Source organism: Mastomys coucha, unplaced genomic scaffold, assembly GCF_008632895.1.
Source record: "Mastomys coucha isolate ucsf_1 unplaced genomic scaffold, UCSF_Mcou_1 pScaffold20, whole genome shotgun sequence".
Lineage (NCBI taxonomy): Eukaryota > Metazoa > Chordata > Mammalia > Rodentia > Muridae > Mastomys > Mastomys coucha.
In genome coordinates, this window is record NW_022196903.1 from 30,727,081 (window position 1) to 30,734,415 (window position 7,335).

The window sequence follows — 7,335 nt, forward strand, 5'->3', positions numbered from 1 at the left end:
GTGTGTGTGTGTGTGTGTGTGTGTGTGTGTATGTGTGTATGTATCCATGCTGTGTGTGTATGTACTTGTGTGTGCATCCATACCATGTGTGTGTGTATTCATATCGTGCATGTGTGTGTATCTATGCCATGTGTGTGTGTGCATGTGTGTGTATGTATCCATGCTTTGTGTGTGTGTATCTATGCTGTGTGTATGTATGTATGTGTGTGTATCCATGTCATTTTGTGTGTGTGTGTATTTATGCATGTGTGTATGTATGTGTGTGTATGTGTGTATCTATGCTGTGTATATATATGTATGTGTGTGCATCCATGCCCTTTGTGTGTGTGTGTGTGTATTTATGCATGTGTGTGTGTGTGTGTGTGTCTGTATCCATACCATGTGTGTGAGTGTTTGTGTGTGGTACATCCATGCCATGGAGCATATATAAAGGTCAAAGAGAACTTGCTGGAGTTGGTTCTCTCTCTATTATGTGGGTCCTGGGGATCCAAACTCAGGTTGCCAAGCTTCGGTGAGTGTTTCTATTGGGTGAGCCACCTCTGTGGTCCTTAAACCTGTGATGCAGTCAAGTTACGAATGGAGGCAATTATCCAAATAACATAATTGAAAGAACAGGTTAGTTTTTGTTTGTTTGTTTGTTTGTTTTTTGAGACAGGGTTTATTTGTGTATCCCTGGCTGTCCTGGAACTCACTCTGTAGACCAGGCTGGCCTCAAACTCAGAAATCCACCTGCCTCTGCCTCTCAAGTGCTGGGATTAAGGGAGTGCACTACCACTGCCTGCTGAAAGAACAGTTTTAAAGAAAAAAAGTGAAACAGTTTAGTAATTGTCAATAATTGGCTTTCAGTTTATAGTAGTTCACAGTTGTGGTCTGTTGCCATGTTGTTGCTCCTGGTTGACTGACTGGTGAGTCCTAAAGGTTCCAAGATCCTCCTTCCTGGAACCCATATCATCTTATACAGGAATTATTATGGAATACACAAATGCATTATGGATCACAGAAAGGTCTTTGGAATAGGGGGAGGGGAGAGAGAACAGACAGAAGAGAGACAGCTTAAAAAGATGGTGCAGCTGTGTAGAGAGACTCTCTTATACTGAGTGGAAGCATCACCTGCCAAAATAAAGCCTATGGCCAATAAGCTAAGGCAGGGGTAGATGGTGGGACATTCAGCAGAGAAGGAGAGGAATACTTGGAAATAGGGATGGGGAGATTCATTCTGAATGCTGAAGGAGACAGATGGCTGACAGACATATGAACTTGAGGAGGGGTAAGTAACCATGTGGCATGACTTGGAATAGAGTCAACCTGTAACTAAGTAATGAGTTAGTCAGGAACATGAGACAGTTGCTGCCCACTTCTGGATCATATTCTATTGAAGATTCTAGAGGAGCTAGCAAAATTCAGAGTACAAGTTAGGGAGGAGCATTTTACAAGGATGCACAATATCCTTGCTAGACTCAGGAGATCATCTGAACATGGACGTTGAGGACCAGGGTCTGGCTATATGGCTGGTGCCAGGAGATTGTGGAAGGAGAGCATCCATATTCCTCTTTGTAAGAAAACAGACACAAAATATGACTTCACTCTTCCAAAGTAGAAATTAGCTTTTAAATCAGCTGAGAACTTCCATCCAGCTCTTGACACGTAGAAGGAAGATAACGATCCTCTTGGCACTAATGAACTTTTAAATTTATTTTCTTCTTACCTACATTAGGATGCTTTGTAAGAGTCTCTGGTTCTAATTGTGTGTGAAATGTTGTCGGCATACATTACCTAAGTCACACAACAGCAGTTATTGTGAAAATCAGTGATGCTCCCAACTTTACACTGGTGGTTGGAAGCAATAATCTTACCAAGTGTCTTGTAACAGAGCATTGTACCAAATTATAAAAACCTGTTTGTGACTTTTGTATTATGGCAGTTTTTCTACCCTTTATTTCCCCTGTTCATGGTGTTATTTAAAATGAAATGAGCTCTTCTTGAAACTTAAGTGTAACCTAATGTTCTTGGTGATGTTTCTTCCTTTTTCCTCCAAGAGAAGTCAGACCATGAAGGGTTTGGGTGCTGCAGTTCAGTGCTTAAAATGGATCTCTTTGATGGAAACGTACGGAAGAAAAATTTTAAGAAACATAGTTAATCCTGGTAAAATGCATATAACATAAAATTTTCTATTTTAAGTTTTTTAAGCATCCAATTTAGTAGTGTGAGGTACATTTACATTTGGTGCAAACATGCACTTTCTATTTTGCAAAACTAACACCTGTAAAGCAGAAACTATTTCTCCTCTTCCCTTCTTGGCAACTAGGGTTCTAATTTGTGTGTTTATGAGTTTGGCTGCTCCCAGTGTGTTAACAAACACATTTACAAAGTACTTGCTTTTGTGATTGATTTATGGGTTTTTATCACAATGTCTTTAACATTAATATATGTTATAGCCTGTGCTATATGATGCATTCTGTTTTCCATGGGTACCTACACACATGCCATATACACACTTACATATGCATAAGTAAAAATAAAAATAAATCTTAAAAATATTTGGTGACACACTCTGTTTATGCCTCTTCCCATAGTTGTGCACTGCTTTATTTCCACAGTTTTAGCTGTGAGACTCCCTCAATGAACATGGCTTGCAAATATTTTCTCATAATCTGTCATCAACTCTTTTGTTTATATTTCTAGAAGAGGAATTCCTATTTCATAATCCTAGTTTTAGTTTATGAGTTCATACCATACTGTTTTCCATGGAAGTGACTATCATTTTACATTCCTATCAATGGTGTACACATCCTTCTTAGCAGTTGATGTTTTCAGCTGAATTGAGCTGGCCAGCTAGAATTCAGAAAGGACTAAATGTTAATAAAAGTTACTTTTACACTTAAAAGTTTTTGTTTTCTTTTTTAATAGCAGTTATGAATAGGAGGAGATATCTGATCTCATTTTGATTTTCCGTTCCCCCATGATTAGAGAAGTTGAACATTTTCATATGCTTATTGTCCATTTGCTTCTTTTATCTTCTTTGGAGAACTAAGAGAATTCAGACAAAAGCATGGTCTAGTCAAGTTTGAGTTTTGGAAGAACATGATGACAGCTAAGCAGAAGGCACTTTAGAAGAGAGGGCCATCAAATACAAGACAACCTGATCAGAATCTATGCTTATTCTATCAATTTGGGATTGAAGTGTTAGTGTTTCATATTTCTTTTCCTTTTAAGGCTCCTATATTGGTGCTGAATTTCATCTACTCTTTGTTCTCAATATTTTCTTTTCCAGATTTCACTATCACTGTGTCTGCTCATGAATTTTGTGTTTTCTTCAAGCATGTCATAATTCATTAATAATTCTAATTTACATCCTTGCAAATTTTTGTCTGTAACATAGTTTCTATCCCTCCCTTTTTATTTTTATTTTCTCTCCTTTTTTAAAACCTGAATTAGATGATTGTCATCCTTTAAGATGCAATCATCTTTTCTCTTTTCTTTTTTCTCTTCTTTTCTCTTCTTTTCTTTTTTCTTTCTTCTTTCCTTCCTACCTTCCTCCCTCCCTCTCTGTCTTAGTTTCTTTCTTTCCTCCTTTCTTTCTTTCTTTCCTTCTTTCTTTCTTCCTCCTTTCTACCTTTCTTTGCAGGATATTGTTCTGATTGATACAATCTGGTTCTCTCCCTCTCCACCACTCTCACTATCTAGCACTTATTTTGTATCATCCTATAGCACTCTGAATTATATGCATGCATGGAACTTATAAAACTTTTGAGGCCATAGATGTTTACTTGTGTTGTTAACAAATATGGGGCTTGTGTTTTGTGGTGGTGTTTGTTGCTGAAAATAAGAAATGAGTTTGAAAATATTTGGACTTAGATATCATTTATACAACTGAAATGATCTACATAACTTGGCTTTTATGCATATAAAATTATGGTTCATTAATTCAGTCTTCAGATACCATTACTTTTCTTCAAAACATCCAGATTTTGGAGGCAGCAGAATGTCAAACAATGTTTTATAAGGAAAGGCACATTATTTGTGTATCTTATGGATAGACACTGTCCTAGGCACCACACTCATACTCCTAAACCTCTGTCTGCAGCAATCATTTGCAGCAGGTCTTAATATCTTTTTCTAAAAATGAAGTTTAGGGAAATTGGAAGAGAATACAGTGAATTAAATGCTGACATGAGAGACTGAGCATGAGGAGCAATAGGAATGGCCCTGTACAGAATATCCATGTGAAACAGAGGGGCATAGGCTCGTGTCATGTGGGAGACAGGAACACCAAATATCTAAAATATGGTGCTCATTACCCAGAAAGGTCAGAAAGTACAGTTTGGGGGCCACATAGCTGAGGTTCCTGTGGAATACATGAATGAAGATACCACTAGGAAAATAAATCCAGCATTAAGAGAGAAATACAAGCACTGGGGAAGCAGAGAGATTCTTAGGGCAAGATGGCTAGTTAGCACCAGATTCAGTGACAGGTTCTGTGTTGCTTAATACAAAGGACAGTGTGCAAAGAAATGCACAGCATCTACTTTGGGGCTTTTCACACATGTGCTAACATGTACACACGCATCTATGCACACATGTGCACCACACATATGCAAACATACACATACATGTGTTCATAAACCACCCTTCCCCTAAAAAAACCAAGAAAATAATTTTGTAGAGGAGGGGGTTGTTTAAAAGTAGTCTGCTCTTAATGTTAGTTGTTCCAGGTAAGTCACTGTATGCTACATACTTCTAGTGTATGAGAATCTGTGGGCTCTCAGGTGACATAGTGAGATCATAGATGAGATGGTTTGTGGAAAACAAGGATAATTTAGCCTAAAGTTCTGAAAACTTTAACTTTCAAGGGTGACTTTCAAGAAGAGCTCCAAAGGTGAGCAACGGACAGGGAGAACAGCAGGAGAAGAGGAAGGAGCAGAGAAAGATGGACGTGGAGAATAGAAGGAAAAGAGCTGGGGAAACAGAGAGAGGGACAGGAAGAATGGCAGGAGTGGGGAGCAGAGAGAGGGACATTAGAGCAGAGACTATGAAGGGAGACTGGATTGCCAACTGCCCTCAGTGTGAGACAGCAAAGCTGAACATGGCTGGAAGAGCCTGCTGGGTTGGCCAGCAGAGAGTCCAGTGTGAAGAGAGGCCTAGAGGGAGCATGGAGTAAGGATCTCTAAGTCTTTGCTCTTCCTGGGAAAAGCGAGGGCATATGTAGGAAACAAGTACTACAGAATGGAGGGGTACCGCTGTTCTGTGTGATGCTCAATGAAGCATGTTCTTTGTTGAAAACGTGGATAGAGGTGAAGTTGGAGAAACTGCAGATACTCATGCCTCAGTACATCGCTGTTGACGATGACTTAACTGTGTCCTCATCACAAAGCCCAAGGGCCTTCCAGAGTGACAGCAAAGCCTCTGGATAGTTAAAATCACCGCATTTGTTATTGTTATGGAATCTCCACATACTGTCTTAATCGGACTTTCCCTGCCTCAGATCCCAGCTGTCCACACTGGTTGACAACAAGGCCACTTGCAAGAGAGTTGCTGTCCTCATTTATGAGAACACCAAAGTCTCTGCTAAGACACTCTTCTAAAGACCGGGCTTACAGTTACTCTTGGACATGTCTATGTCTACATCTACATCTACATATGCATGTATGTCTCCAGATCACACAGCTTGCAATGGCTTTCTGTGCTGATGAAGGCTTGGCACCTCTCGACTTCATCTGTCTCCTTTTCCCAGGGTGCAGTACAAGTCACTAACAGACATGCTTCATTATTCTCCTTTTTTTTTCATGAATTTCAACTATTTTATCTCAAAGCCGGCTTTCTTTCCCCAAATTGCTGCCCCAAATCTTTCCCATTTTGGTTTTTTTTTTTCAGGCGTTATGCCTCAGACTGTCCAAACTTCTCCACTTTAGTCATCTTTTCTTCTCCATGCATAATTTAAAAGTCTCAATATAGTCTTTCTTTTTGTCCCAAAGAACCTGTCTGCCCTCAAAGGTGAATTCAAATAAGAATTCAAATTTAAATTTCTATCCCTTGTTAAACAAAAAGGACTTGAAACTGAAATTACATTTTTCCCCTTGACTTCTATTCTTCCATTATATCTTAGGACAAATTTTTATTCATGATTTAATCACAAGGTAGCTTGCTAGGTTCTCCAGCAAATTCTGTAAAACCCCAAAAAGAATAGACACAAGACGTAAGTCTGCCTTTAATGTTACTTAGAGACCTGACAGATTCTTTTTTTTGGTAAGGTCCAGCACATGCTTGATGTTGAATAAATGCACGTTGAATGAATATAGATCAATGTACAGAAATTTTGATCATACTGTGTGCACAGGTGTTTATGACTCATTTCCCCATACGTCAGGAGAAAAGTGTCTAGACTTTAACTATTCCCTAAATTTTGCTTATAATGTTTGGATTAGACCTGAGCATAAAATATTTTTTTATTCCTGATCATTGACTTTTCAGAATATTTTATTCTGTGATTGATGGATTCTCTGTCCATAAACACCTGCCTGAATTTCTCCTAACTTTATTGAGAACCGTTTGCCAGAGTGAGAATTCATGGCTCAGGCCTTGCTTTCCTTTTGTTTTCCTTTGCTATTTTCTTGCAACTACTTTTCAGTCGTTTTTGTTTTATTTTTCTCTAATTACACTTCAGTTAATTTTTGCAATGTGCATGATATTCACAGAATAGTTATTTGTTCTTAATTGCAGTGGTACATTTTTAAATAGAAAATTGGATAAACAGCATTTCATTTATTATTCTAGAAAATATATTTATGAAATACATTTTTAAAGATTTCTCTTTATTTAAATGATATGTATGTGTGTGTCTCTGTGTGGATGTCCATGTGCAAACAGTGCCTGCAGAGGCCAGAAGTGTTGGGTGAGCCCACTCTAGATAGAGGTACAGGAGGTTGTAAGCTGCTTGGCATGGGTGCAGGAAGTCAAACTCAGGGCTTATGGAAGAGCAGCACGTGCTCTTAACTGCTAAGCCTTCTCTTCAGCCATTTATGAATCATCTCTTTATGAATGCTCTTTATAATTTTATATACATGCTTGGCAATTAAAATAAGATTAGCAAGAAGGAAAAAAGTATGACCACAACTTTTGTTACTTTAGTTTTGCCCTTAATATTATATATTGTGAACTTAGAATTATATATATACTCTTTTAGAACAATGACTGTTAAAATGTAGATCAATAAAAATATCTTACATGTTTTAAAAGCTGCTTCTTCTTCTTCTTCTTCTTCTTCTTCTTCTTCTTCTTCTTCTTCTCCCTCCTCTTCTTCTTCTTCTTCCTCCTTTTTTTTTTTTTTTTTTTTTTTTT